Source organism: Coregonus clupeaformis, unplaced genomic scaffold (genome assembly GCF_020615455.1).
Source record: "Coregonus clupeaformis isolate EN_2021a unplaced genomic scaffold, ASM2061545v1 scaf1697, whole genome shotgun sequence".
NCBI classification, from domain to species: Eukaryota; Metazoa; Chordata; class Actinopteri; order Salmoniformes; family Salmonidae; genus Coregonus; species Coregonus clupeaformis.
Window position 1 is genome coordinate 86,766 of NW_025535151.1, and position 15,735 is coordinate 102,500.

The following is a 15,735-nucleotide window of genomic DNA, read 5'->3' on the forward strand; positions in this document are numbered from 1 at the left end:
ATAGAATCAGGCTGTCCACTGTTCCAATACCTGTAGAAGAAACAACACATAGAATCAGGCTGTCCACTGTTCCAATACCTGTAGAGGAAACAACACATAGAATCAGGCTGTCCACTGTTCCAATACCTGTAGAAGAAACAACACATAGAATCAGGCTGTCCACTGTTCCAATACCTGTAGAAGAAACAACACATAGAATCAGGCTGTCCATTGTTCCAATACCTGTAGAAGAAACAACACATAGAAGCAGGCTGCCCACTGTTCCCATACCTGTAGAAGAAACAACACATAGAATCAGGCTGTCCACTGTTCCAGTACCTGTAGAAGAAACAACACATAGAATCAGGCTGTCCACTGTTCCAATACCTGTAGAAGAAACAACACATAGAATCAGGCTGTCCACTGTTCCTGTACCTGTAGAAGAAACAACACATAGAATCAGGCTGTCCACTGTTCCAATACCTGTAGAACAAACAACACATAGAATCAGGCTGTCCACTGTTTCAATACCTGTAGAAGAAACAACACATAGAATCAGGCTGTCCACTGTTTCAATACCTGTAGGAGAAATAACACATAGAATCAGGCTGTCCACTGTTCCAATACCTGTAGGAGAAATAACACATAGAATCAGGCTGTCCACTGTTCCAGTACATGTAGAAGAAACAACACATAGAATCAGGCTGTCCACTGTTCCAGTACCTGTAGAAGAAACACATAGAATCAGGCTGTCCACTGTTCCAATACCTGTAGAAGAAACAATACATAGAATCAAGCTGTCCACTGTTCCAATACCTGTAGAGGAAACAACACATAGAATCAGGCTGTCCACTGTTCCAATACCTGTAGAAGAAACAACACATAGAATCAGGCTGTCCACTGTTCCAATACCTGTAGAAGAAACAACACATAGAATCAGTCTGTCCACTGTTCCTGTACCTGTAGAAGAAAAAACACATAGAATCAGGCTGTCCACTGTTCCAATACCTGTAGAAGAAACAACACATAGAATCAGGTTGTCCACTGTTTCAATACCTGGAGGAGAAATAACACATAGAATCAGGCTGTCCACTGTTCCAATACCTGTAGGAGAAATAACACATAGAATCAGGCTGTCCACTGTTCCAGTACATGTAGAAGAAACAACACATAGAATCAGGCTGTCCACTGTTCCAGTACCTGTAGAAGAAACACATAGAATCAGGCTGTCCACTGTTCCAATACCTGTAGAAGAAACAACACATAGAATCAGGCTGTCCACTGTTCCAGTACCTGTAGAAGAAACAACACATAGAATCAGGCTGTCCACTGTTCCAATACCTGTAGAAGAAACAACACATAGAATCAGGCTGTCCACTGTTCCTGTACCTGTAGAAGAAACAACACATAGAATCAGGCTGTCCACTGTTCCAATACCTGTAGAACAAACAACACATAGAATCAGGCTGTCCACTGTTTCAATACCTGTAGAAGAAACAACACATAGAATCAGGCTGTCCACTGTTTCAATACCTGTAGGAGAAATAACACATAGAATCAGGCTGTCCACTGTTCCAATACCTGTAGGAGAAATAACACATAGAATCAGGCTGTCCACTGTTCCAGTACATGTAGAAGAAACAACACATAGAATCAGGCTGTCCACTGTTCCAGTACCTGTAGAAGAAACACATAGAATCAGGCTGTCCACTGTTCCAATACCTGTAGAAGAAACAACACATAGAATCAGGCTGTCCACTGTTCCAATACCTGTAGAAGAAACAACACATAGAATCAGGCTGTCCACTGTTCCAATACCTGTAGAAGAAACAATACATAGAATCAGGCTGTCCACTGTTCCAATACCTGTAGAGGAAACAACACATAGAATCAGGCTGTCCACTGTTCCAATACCTGTAAAAGAAACAACACATAGAATCAGGCTGTCCACTGTTCCAATACCTGTAGAAGAAACAACACATAGAATCAGTCTGTCCACTGTTCCTGTACCTGTAGAAGAAAAAACACATAGAATCAGGCTGTCCACTGTTCCAATACCTGTAGAAGAAACAACACATAGAATCAGGCTGTCCACTGTTTCAATACCTGGAGGAGAAATAACACATAGAATCAGGCTGTCCACTGTTCCAATACCTGTAGGAGAAATAACACATAGAATCAGGCTGTCCACTGTTCCAGTACATGTAGAAGAAACAACACATAGAATCAGGCTGTCCACTGTTCCAGTACCTGTAGAAGAAACACATAGAATCAGGCTGTCCACTGTTCCAATACCTGTAGAAGAAACAACACATAGAATCAGGATGTCCACTGTTCCAATACCTGTAGAAGAAACAACACATAGAATCAGGCTATCCACTGTTCCAATACCTGTAGAAGAAACAATACATAGAATCAGGCTGTCCACTGTTCCAATACCTGTAGAGGAAACAACACATAGAATCAGGCTGTCCACTGTTCCAATACCTGTAGAAGAAACAACACATAGAATCAGGCTGTCCACTGTTCCAATACCTGTAGAAGAAACAACACATAGAATCAGGCTGTCCATTGTTCCAATACCTGTAGAAGAAACACATAGAATCAGGCTGTCCACTGTTCCAATACCTGTAGAAGAAACAACACATAGAATCAGGCTGTCCACTGTTCCAATACCTGTAGAAGAAACAATACATAGAATCAGGCTGTCCACTGTTCCAATACCTGTAGAAGAAACAACACATAGAATCAGGCTGTCCACTGTTCCAATACCTGTAGAAGAAACAACACATATAATCAGGCTGTCCACTGTTCCAATACCTGTAGAGGAAACAACACATAGAATCAGGCTGTCCACTGTTCCAATACCTGTAGAAGAAACAACACATAGAATCAGGCTGTCCACTGTTCCAATACCTGTAGAAGAAACAACACATAGAATCAGGCTGTCCATTGTTCCAATACCTGTAGAAGAAACAACACATAGAATCAGGCTGCCCGCTGTTCCAATACCTGTAGAAGAAACAACACATAGAATCAGGCTGTCCACTGTTCCAGTACCTGTAGAAGAAACAACACATAGAATCAGGCTGTCCACTGTTCCAATACCTGTAGAAGAAACAACACATAGAATCAGGCTGTCCACTGTTCCTGTACCTGTAGAAGAAACAACACATAGAATCTGGCTGTCCACTGTTCCAATACCTGTAGAAGAAACAACACATAGAATCAGGCTGTCCACTGTTTCAATACCTGTAGAAGAAACAACACATAGAATCAGTCTGTCCACTGTTCCTGTACCTGTAGAAGAAACAACACATAGAATCAGGCTGTCCACTGTTCCAATACCTGTAGAAGAAACAACACATAGAATCAGGCTGTCCACTGTTTCAATACCTGTAGAAGAAACAACACATAGAATCAGGCTGTCTACTGTTCCAATACCTGTAGAAGAAACAACACATAGAATCAGGCTGTCCACTGTTCCAGTACCTGTAGAAGAAACAACACATAGAATCAGGCTGTCCACTGTTCCAATACCTGTAGAAGAAACAACACATAGAATCAGGCTGTCCACTGTTCCTGTACCTGTAGAAGAAACAACACATAGAATCAGGCTGTCCACTGTTCCAATACCTGTAGAACAAACAACACATAGAATCAGGCTGTCCACTGTTTCAATACCTGTAGAAGAAACAACACATAGAATCAGGCTGTCCACTGTTTCAATACCTGTAGGAGAAATAACACATAGAATCAGGCTGTCCACTGTTCCAATACCTGTAGGAGAAATAACACATAGAATCAGGCTGTCCACTGTTCCAGTACATGTAGAAGAAACAACACATAGAATCAGGCTGTCCACTGTTCCAGTACCTGTAGAAGAAACACATAGAATCAGGCTGTCCACTGTTCCAATACCTGTAGAAGAAACAACACATAGAATCAGGCTGTCCACTGTTCCAATACCTGTAGAAGAAACAACACATAGAATCAGGCTGTCCACTGTTCCAATACCTGTAGAAGAAACAATACATAGAATCAGGCTGTCCACTGTTCCAATACCTGTAGAGGAAACAACACATAGAATCAGGCTGTCTACTGTTCCAATACCTGTAGAAGAAACAACACATAGAATCAGGCTGTCCACTGTTCCAATACCTGTAGAAGAAACAACACATAGAATCAGTCTGTCCACTGTTCCTGTACCTGTAGAAGAAAAAACACATAGAATCAGGCTGTCCACTGTTCCAATACCTGTAGAAGAAAACAACACATAGAATCAGGCTGTCCACTGTTTCAATACCTGGAGGAGAAATAACACATAGAATCAGGCTGTCCACTGTTCCAATACCTGTAGGAGAAATAACACATAGAATCAGGCTGTCCACTGTTCCAGTACATGTAGAAGAAACAACACATAGAATCAGGCTGTCCACTGTTCCAGTACCTGTAGAAGAAACACATAGAATCAGGCTGTCCACTGTTCCAATACCTGTAGAAGAAACAACACATAGAATCAGGATGTCCACTGTTCCAATACCTGTAGAAGAAACAACACATAGAATCAGGCTATCCACTGTTCCAATACCTGTAGAAGAAACAATACATAGAATCAGGCTGTCCACTGTTCCAATACCTGTAGAGGAAACAACACATAGAATCAGGCTGTCCACTGTTCCAATACCTGTAGAAGAAACAACACATAGAATCAGGCTGTCCACTGTTCCAATACCTGTAGAAGAAACAACACATATAATCAGGCTGTCCATTGTTCCAATACCTGTAGAAGAAACAACACATATAATCAGGCTGTCCACTGTTCCAATACCTGTAGAAGAAACAACACATAGAATCAGGCTGTCCACTGTTCCAGTACCTGTAGAAGAAACAACACATAGAATCAGGCTGTCCATTGTTCCAATACCTGTAGAAGAAACACATAGAATCAGGCTGTCCACTGTTCCAATACCTGTAGAAGAAACAACACATAGAATCAGGCTGTCCACTGTTCCAATACCTGTAGAAGAAACAACACATAGAATCAGGCTGTCCACTGTTCCAATACCTGTAGGAGAAATAACACATAGAATCAGGCTGTCCACTGTTCCAGTACATGTAGAAGAAACAACACATAGAATCAGGCTGTCCACTGTTTCAATACCTGGAGGAGAAATAACACATAGAATCAGGCTGTCCACTGTTCCAATACCTGTAGGAGAAATAACACATAGAATCAGGCTGTCCACTGTTCCAGTACATGTAGAAGAAACAACACATAGAATCAGGCTGTCCACTGTTCCAGTACCTGTAGAAGAAACACATAGAATCAGGCTGTCCACTGTTCCAATACCTGTAGAAGAAACAACACATAGAATCAGGATGTCCACTGTTCCAATACCTGTAGAAGAAACAACACATAGAATCAGGCTATCCACTGTTCCAATACCTGTAGAAGAAACAATACATAGAATCAGGCTGTCCACTGTTCCAATACCTGTAGAGGAAACAACACATAGAATCAGGCTGTCCACTGTTCCAATACCTGTAGAAGAAACAACACATAGAATCAGGCTGTCCACTGTTCCAATACCTGTAGAAGAAACAACACATAGAATCAGGCTGTCCATTGTTCCAATACCTGTAGAAGAAACACATAGAATCAGGCTGTCCACTGTTCCAATACCTGTAGAAGAAACAACACATAGAATCAGGCTGTCCACTGTTCCAATACCTGTAGAAGAAACAATACATAGAATCAGGCTGTCCACTGTTCCAATACCTGTAGAAGAAACAACACATAGAATCAGGCTGTCCACTGTTCCAATACCTGTAGAAGAAACAACACATATAATCAGGCTGTCCACTGTTCCAATACCTGTAGAGGAAACAACACATAGAATCAGGCTGTCCACTGTTCCAATACCTGTAGAAGAAACAACACATAGAATCAGGCTGTCCACTGTTCCAATACCTGTAGAAGAAACAACACATAGAATCAGGCTGTCCATTGTTCCAATACCTGTAGAAGAAACAACACATAGAATCAGGCTGCCCGCTGTTCCAATACCTGTAGAAGAAACAACACATAGAATCAGGCTGTCCACTGTTCCAGTACCTGTAGAAGAAACAACACATAGAATCAGGCTGTCCACTGTTCCAATACCTGTAGAAGAAACAACACATAGAATCAGGCTGTCCACTGTTCCTGTACCTGTAGAAGAAACAACACATAGAATCTGGCTGTCCACTGTTCCAATACCTGTAGAAGAAACAACACATAGAATCAGGCTGTCCACTGTTTCAATACCTGTAGAAGAAACAACACATAGAATCAGTCTGTCCACTGTTCCTGTACCTGTAGAAGAAACAACACATAGAATCAGGCTGTCCACTGTTCCAATACCTGTAGAAGAAACAACACATAGAATCAGGCTGTCCACTGTTTCAATACCTGTAGAAGAAACAACACATAGAATCAGGCTGTCTACTGTTCCAATACCTGTAGAAGAAACAACACATAGAATCAGGCTGTCCACTGTTCCAGTACCTGTAGAAGAAACAACACATAGAATCAGGCTGTCCACTGTTCCAATACCTGTAGAAGAAACAACACATAGAATCAGGCTGTCCACTGTTCCTGTACCTGTAGAAGAAACAACACATAGAATCAGGCTGTCCACTGTTCCAATACCTGTAGAACAAACAACACATAGAATCAGGCTGTCCACTGTTTCAATACCTGTAGAAGAAACAACACATAGAATCAGGCTGTCCACTGTTTCAATACCTGTAGGAGAAATAACACATAGAATCAGGCTGTCCACTGTTCCAATACCTGTAGGAGAAATAACACATAGAATCAGGCTGTCCACTGTTCCAGTACATGTAGAAGAAACAACACATAGAATCAGGCTGTCCACTGTTCCAGTACCTGTAGAAGAAACACATAGAATCAGGCTGTCCACTGTTCCAATACCTGTAGAAGAAACAACACATAGAATCAGGCTGTCCACTGTTCCAATACCTGTAGAAGAAACAACACATAGAATCAGGCTGTCCACTGTTCCAATACCTGTAGAAGAAACAATACATAGAATCAGGCTGTCCACTGTTCCAATACCTGTAGAGGAAACAACACATAGAATCAGGCTGTCTACTGTTCCAATACCTGTAGAAGAAACAACACATAGAATCAGGCTGTCCACTGTTCCAATACCTGTAGAAGAAACAACACATAGAATCAGTCTGTCCACTGTTCCTGTACCTGTAGAAGAAAAAAACACATAGAATCAGGCTGTCCACTGTTCCAATACCTGTAGAAGAAACAACACATAGAATCAGGCTGTCCACTGTTTCAATACCTGGAGGAGAAATAACACATAGAATCAGGCTGTCCACTGTTCCAATACCTGTAGGAGAAATAACACATAGAATCAGGCTGTCCACTGTTCCAGTACATGTAGAAGAAACAACACATAGAATCAGGCTGTCCACTGTTCCAGTACCTGTAGAAGAAACACATAGAATCAGGCTGTCCACTGTTCCAATACCTGTAGAAGAAACAACACATAGAATCAGGATGTCCACTGTTCCAATACCTGTAGAAGAAACAACACATAGAATCAGGCTATCCACTGTTCCAATACCTGTAGAAGAAACAATACATAGAATCAGGCTGTCCACTGTTCCAATACCTGTAGAGGAAACAACACATAGAATCAGGCTGTCCACTGTTCCAATACCTGTAGAAGAAACAACACATAGAATCAGGCTGTCCACTGTTCCAATACCTGTAGAAGAAACAACACATATAATCAGGCTGTCCATTGTTCCAATACCTGTAGAAGAAACAACACATATAATCAGGCTGTCCACTGTTCCAATACCTGTAGAAGAAACAACACATAGAATCAGGCTGTCCACTGTTCCAGTACCTGTAGAAGAAACAACACATAGAATCAGGCTGTCCATTGTTCCAATACCTGTAGAAGAAACACATAGAATCAGGCTGTCCACTGTTCCAATACCTGTAGAAGAAACAACACATAGAATCAGGCTGTCCACTGTTCCAATACCTGTAGAAGAAACAACACATAGAATCAGGCTGTCCACTGTTCCAATACCTGTAGGAGAAATAACACATAGAATCAGGCTGTCCACTGTTCCAGTACATGTAGAAGAAACAACACATAGAATCAGGCTGTCCACTGTTCCAGTACCTGTAGAAGAAACACATAGAATCAGGCTGTCCACTGTTCCAATACCTGTAGAAGAAACAACACATAGAATCAGGATGTCCACTGTTCCAATACCTGTAGAAGAAACAACACATAGAATCAGGCTATCCACTGTTCCAATACCTGTAGAAGAAACAATACATAGAATCAGGCTGTCCACTGTTCCAATACCTGTAGAGGAAACAACACATAGAATCAGGCTGTCCACTGTTCCAATACCTGTAGAAGAAACAACACATAGAATCAGGCTGTCCACTGTTCCAATACCTGTAGAAGAAACAACACATAGAATCAGGCTGTCCATTGTTCCAATACCTGTAGAAGAAACACATAGAATCAGGCTGTCCACTGTTCCAATACCTGTAGAAGAAACAACACATAGAATCAGGCTGTCCACTGTTCCAATACCTGTAGAAGAAACAACACATAGAATCAGGCTGTCCACTGTTCCAATACCTGTAGAAGAAACAACACATAGAATCAGGCTGTCCACTGTTCCAATACCTGTAGAAGAAACAACACATATAATCAGGCTGTCCACTGTTCCAATACCTGTAGAGGAAACAACACATATAATCAGGCTGTCCACTGTTCCAATACCTGTAGAAGAAACAACACATAGAATCAGGCTGTCCACTGTTCCAATACCTGTAGAAGAAACAACACATAGAATCAGGCTGTCCATTGTTCCAATACCTGTAGAAGAAACAACACATAGAATCAGGCTGCCCGCTGTTCCAATACCTGTAGAAGAAACAACACATAGAATCAGGCTGTCCACTGTTCCAGTACCTGTAGAAGAAACAACACATAGAATCAGGCTGTCCACTGTTCCAATACCTGTAGAAGAAACAACACATAGAATCAGGCTGTCCACTGTTCCTGTACCTGTAGAAGAAACAACACATAGAATCAGGCTGTCCACTGTTCCAATACCTGTAGAAGAAACAACACATAGAATCAGGCTGTCCACTGTTTCAATACCTGTAGAAGAAACAACACATAGAATCAGTCTGTCCACTGTTCCTGTACCTGTAGAAGAAACAACACATAGAATCAGGCTGTCCACTGTTCCAATACCTGTAGAAGAAACAACACATAGAATCAGGCTGTCCACTGTTTCAATACCTGTAGAAGAAACAACACATAGAATCAGGCTGTCTACTGTTCCAATACCTGTAGAAGAAACAACACATAGAATCAGGCTGTCCACTGTTCCAGTACCTGTAGAAGAAACAACACATAGAATCAGGCTGTCCACTGTTCCAATACCTGTAGAAGAAACAACACATAGAATCAGGCTGTCCACTGTTCCTGTACCTGTAGAAGAAACAACACATAGAATCAGGCTGTCCACTGTTCCAATACCTGTAGAACAAACAACACATAGAATCAGGCTGTCCACTGTTTCAATACCTGTAGAAGAAACAACACATAGAATCAGGCTGTCCACTGTTTCAATACCTGTAGGAGAAATAACACATAGAATCAGGCTGTCCACTGTTCCAATACCTGTAGGAGAAATAACACATAGAATCAGGCTGTCCACTGTTCCAGTACATGTAGAAGAAACAACACATAGAATCAGGCTGTCCACTGTTCCAGTACCTGTAGAAGAAACACATAGAATCAGGCTGTCCACTGTTCCAATACCTGTAGAAGAAACAACACATAGAATCAGGCTGTCCACTGTTCCAATACCTGTAGAAGAAACAACACATAGAATCAGGCTGTCCACTGTTCCAATACCTGTAGAAGAAACAATACATAGAATCAGGCTGTCCACTGTTCCAATACCTGTAGAGGAAACAACACATAGAATCAGGCTGTCCACTGTTCCAATACCTGTAGAAGAAACAACACATAGAATCAGGCTGTCCACTGTTCCAATACCTGTAGAAGAAACAACACATAGAATCAGTCTGTCCACTGTTCCTGTACCTGTAGAAGAAAAACACATAGAATCAGGCTGTCCACTGTTCCAATACCTGTAGAAGAAACAACACATAGAATCAGGCTGTCCACTGTTTCAATACCTGGAGGAGAAATAACACATAGAATCAGGCTGTCCACTGTTCCAATACCTGTAGGAGAAATAACACATAGAATCAGGCTGTCCACTGTTCCAGTACATGTAGAAGAAACAACACATAGAATCAGGCTGTCCACTGTTCCAGTACCTGTAGAAGAAACACATAGAATCAGGCTGTCCACTGTTCCAATACCTGTAGAAGAAACAACACATAGAATCAGGATGTCCACTGTTCCAATACCTGTAGAAGAAACAACACATAGAATCAGGCTATCCACTGTTCCAATACCTGTAGAAGAAACAATACATAGAATCAGGCTGTCCACTGTTCCAATACCTGTAGAGGAAACAACACATAGAATCAGGCTGTCCACTGTTCCAATACCTGTAGAAGAAACAACACATAGAATCAGGCTGTCCACTGTTCCAATACCTGTAGAAGAAACAACACATATAATCAGGCTGTCCATTGTTCCAATACCTGTAGAAGAAACAACACATATAATCAGGCTGTCCACTGTTCCAATACCTGTAGAAGAAACAACACATAGAATCAGGCTGTCCACTGTTCCAGTACCTGTAGAAGAAACAACACATAGAATCAGGCTGTCCACTGTTCCAATACCTGTAGAAGAAACACATAGAATCAGGCTGTCCACTGTTCCAATACCTTAAGAAGAAACAACACATAGAATCAGGCTGTCCACTGTTCCAATACCTGTAGAAGAAACAACACATAGAATCAGGCTGTCCACTGTTCCAATACCTGTAGAAGAAACAACACATAGAATCAGGCTGTCCACTGTTCCAATACCTGTAGAAGAAACAACACATAGAATCAGGCTGTCCACTGTTCCAATACCTGTAGAGGAAACAACACATAGAATCAGGCTGTCCACTGTTCCAATACCTGTAGAAGAAACAACACATAGAATCAGGCTGTCCACTGTTCCAATACCTGTAGAAGAAACAACACATAGAATCAGGCTGTCCACTGTTCCAATACCTGTAGAAGAAACAACACATAGAATCAGGCTGTCCGCTGTTCCAATACCTGTAGAAGAAACAACACATAGAATCAGGCTGTCCACTGTTCCAGTACCTGTAGAAGAAACAACACATAGAATCAGGCTGTCCACTGTTCCAATACCTGTAGAAGAAACAACACATAGAATCAGGCTGTCCACTGTTCCTGTACCTGTAGAAGAAACAACACATAGAATCAGGCTGTCCACTGTTCCAATACCTGTAGAAGAAACAACACATAGAATCAGGCTGTCCACTGTTTCAATACCTGTAGAAGAAACAACACATAGAATCAGTCTGCCCACTGTTCCTGTACCTGTAGAAGAAACAACACATAGAATCAGGCTGTCCACTGTTCCAATACCTGTAGAAGAAACAACACATATAATCAGGCTGTCCACTGTTTCAATACCTGTAGAAGAAACAACACATAGAATCAGGCTGTCCACTGTTCCAATACCTGTAGGAGAAACAACACATAGAATCAGGCTGTCCACTGTTCCAGTACATGTAGAAGAAACAACACATAGAATCAGGCTGTCCACTGTTCCAATACCTGTAGTAGAAACAACACATAGAATCAGGCTGTCCACTGTTCCAGTACCTGTAGTAGAAACAACACATAGAATCAGGCTGTCCACTCTAGAGTCTACTACTCCAGACAGTGATTTCATGTATGACACAGAACTCATTAAATGTCTTACGTTGTGGTCAGTGGTGTGTCGTCCACCCATTTCCAGGTCCCCTCAGTAACAGAGTCAGTCAGACCAATCCAGACATAGTTTTTATCCACATAACCAATTGACAAATGTCTGTAGTTGTGGGAGAGAGACAACATTGTTAATATTAACCACACTCTCTCTCTCTCTCTCTCTCTCTGTATCTCTCTCTGCTCTCTCTCTCTCTCTCTGTCTAGCTCTCTCTCTCTCTCTCTCTCTCTGCTATCTCTCTCTCTCTCTGCATAGCTCTCTCTCTCTCTCTCTCTCTCTCTGTATCTCTCTCTCTCTCTCTCTGCAACTCTCTCTCTCTCTCTCTCTGTATCTCTCTCTCTGCATACTCTCTCTCTCTCTCTCTCTGTATAGCTCTCTCTCTCTCTCTCTCTCTCTCTCTCTCTCTCTCTCTGTATAGCTCTCTCTCTCTCTCTCTCTCTCTCTCTCTCTCTCTCTCTCTCTCTCTCTGCATAGTCTCTCTCTCTCTCTCTCTCTCTCTCTGTATAGCTCTCTCTCTCTCTCTCTCTCTGCTCTCTCTCTCTCTCTCTCTCTCTCTCTCTCTCTCTCTCTCTCTCTCTCTCTCTCTCTCTCTCCACACACACCTGTTTGTCTTGGCTGTTGATGATCACCAGGTCTGCTCCTCTATCTCTGCAGTCCTGTCTGCTCTTCTCCCAGGATTTGTACTCAGTAGAGATGTAGTAACAACGGCTACCAAGCTTCTTCCATCCTTGAGGACACACTATAATTTAAATGTTCTTCTTTAGTCACTTTAATACAACTCACATTGAATTAAGTATCAATCAAACACTCAAGGAAGACAGGGCACTAACTAATGGACGGTTTGGAAGTCGTAGATTCTTTCTAAAAAAAATCCTTTAATGTAAGTTGAATTGCCTGTTTGTAAGTGGCATGTGAACTGATGCAGAGACTGTCAAACAGAACAGTCATTAGACAACTTTACTCACCTTTCTCAACACCTTTCTGTAGCTCGTCTCTCTCTTTGGTCAGGGTGTTGTATCTGGTCTGTAACTGGTCTCTCTCTTTGGTCAGGGTGTTGTATCTGGTCTGTAGATGGTCTCTCTCTTTGGTCAGGGTGTTGTTGCTGGTCTGTAGCTGGTCTCTCTCTTTGGTCAGGGTGTTGTATCTGGTCTGTAGCTGGTCTCTCTCTTTGGTCAGGGTGTTGTTGCTGGTCTGTAACTGATCTCTATCTTTGGTCAGGGTGTTGGAACTGGTCAATTGGTTTCTCTCTGTGAAATAATATGATCAATGAACAAGGTAACAGTGGAAAAGTTAATCAGACATTATCAGGGTTGGGGTCAGTTGCATTTAAATTCCAGTCAATTCAGGAAGTACACTGGAATTCTAATTTAATTCCAATTCTCTTCAATATTTTTCAATGAGGACAATGTGGAATTGGAATTGGAATTTGGTGTACTTTCTGAATTGAATTGAATTAAGTTGAAATGGAATTGATCCCTGATCATTACACCACTGATGATTAAGAGAAAGTTTGATTGAGAACATATCAAACTCACGGTAGAGCAACAGGCCTATGATCCCAGCCAATAGGAGAACACACAGCAGACCCAGACTCACTGCAGCAGCTCCAGAGTATCTCTTCCACCACTGATAAAACACTGAAGCACAAATTATTACCATAAGAACTTGCTCTTTATCAGCGTTGTATTTGCATCGACTTTTGTGTCCATTTGCTCTTTGAAGCACCGAGGAAAAAACACAAACTTGACATGGGACAGAACACCAGAACTGAGTTCCAGAACCTCACATTTTATACTGCTTGAGTTCCAGAACCTCTTACAGAACACTGGCTTAAACATATTGCAGAGTTCAGGCACCCAAAATGAGTACAGGAACGTATTTCAATCTGCATTTTATTTGTCACATGCTTCGTAAACACATGCTAATAGTGAAATGCTGACTTACGGGTCCTTTTCCAATAATGCAGAGTTAAAGATACAACATTTAAAATATTGATACAAGGAACAGAGAAGAATAACAAGTCAAAATAACTGTGTGTTATGGTGTTGCAATACTCAGTCTAAATACAGTGCATTTGGAAAGTATTCAGACCCCTTGACTTACTCCACATTTTGTTACTTTACAGCCATATTCTAAAATTGATTAAATCGTTTTTTTCCAATCAATCTACACACAAACCACAAAAACAGGTTTTTCGATGTTTTTGCTAATTAAAAATAAAAAAATGAAATATCACATTTATATAAGTATTGAGACCCTTTACTCAGTACTTTGTTGAAACATTTCTGGCAGCTTTTACAGCCTTGAGTCTTCTTGGGTATGGTGCTACAAGCTTGGCACACCTGTATTTGGGGAGTTTCTCCCATTCTCTGCAGATCCTCTCAAGCGCTGTCAGGTTGGATGGGGACAGCTATTTTCAGGTCTCACCAGAGACGTTCAATCGGGTTCAAATCCGGGCTCTGGCTGGGCCACTCAAGGACATTCAGAGACTTGTCCCGAGGCCACTCTTGTGTTGTCTTGGCTCTGTGCTTAGGGTCGTTGTCCTGTTGGAAGGTGAACCTTCCCCCAGTCTGAGGTCCTGAGCGCTCTGGTGCAGGTTTTCATCAAGGATCTCTCTGTACTTTGCTCTGTTCATCTTTCCCTCGATCCTGACTAGTCTCCCAGTCCCTGCCGCTGAAAAACATCCCCACAGCATGATGCTGCAACCACCATGCTTCACTATAGGGATGGTGCCAGGTTTCCTCCAGACTTGTTTCTCATGGTCTGAGAGTCTTTAGGTGCCTTTTGGCTAACTCCAAGCGGGCTGTCATGTGCCTTTTACTGAGGAGTGGCATCAGTCTGGCCACTTTACCATAAAGGCCTGATTGGTGGAGTGCTGAAGAGATGGTTTTTGGGTACAATTCCCCAGATCTTTGCCTCGACACACCGCTTTAGCTCTGCCACCTTCCAACGCAGATGCGGAAGGGCGATATCTATATCGGTGGATGTAGTGAATTGAGACGCAGCCCACGCTAAAAAACATATCTCTTTCTTAAACTGACGGATTTTGATGGGGATTTTTTGTACTATGTTAATTAGATTTTCACGAGGCGCGACCATTGTAGGCTAAGGGTTAACATGATTTTTGAATGACTACCTCATCTCTGTACCCCACACATACAATTATATGTAAGGTCCCTCAGTCATGCAGTGAATTTCAAACACATTTTCAGTCACAAAGACCTGGGTGGTTTTCCAACGCCTCGCAAAGAAGGGCACCTTATGGTAGATGAAAAAAAAAACATTTTAAAAAACAGTCTCTACAAAGCTACAGGCCTCCTTTCTAACTCAGTTGCCAGAAAGGAAGGAAACAGCTCAGGGATTTCACCATGAGGCCAATGATGACTTTAAAACAGTTACAGAGTTTAATGGCTGTGATAGGAGAAAACTGAGGATGGATCAACATTGTAGTTACTCCACAATACTAACATAAATGACAGAGTGAAAAGGAAGCTTGTACAGAATAAAAATATTCCAAAACATGTTTGCAACAAGGCACTAAAGTAATACAGCAAATAATGTTGCAAAGCAATTCACTTTTTGTCCTGAATAAAAAGTGTTATGTTTGGGGCAAATCCAATACAACACATTACTGAGTACCACTCTCCATATTTTCAATCATAGCGGTGGCTGCGTCATTTTATGGACATGCTTGTAATCGTTAAGGACTGGGGTGTTTTTCAGGATTAAAACGAAACAGAATGGAGCT

General features: G+C 41.7%; 1 long non-coding RNA gene across 1 annotated transcript in view; it reads right to left on the minus strand.

The window, feature by feature from the left end:
* Nucleotides 1-13,111: 13,111 nt before the first annotated feature.
* The window catches only part of LOC121565168, a 4,826-nt gene continuing 2,202 nt past the window's right edge, over nucleotides 13,112-15,735 (minus strand). Inside the window, exons 2-3 of the long non-coding RNA XR_006000440.2 lie at nucleotides 13,523-13,624; nucleotides 13,112-13,234 (exon numbers count right to left, since the gene is read on the minus strand). This is a non-coding gene — a long non-coding RNA (uncharacterized LOC121565168). The remainder of the gene's footprint in view (nucleotides 13,235-13,522; nucleotides 13,625-15,735) is intronic.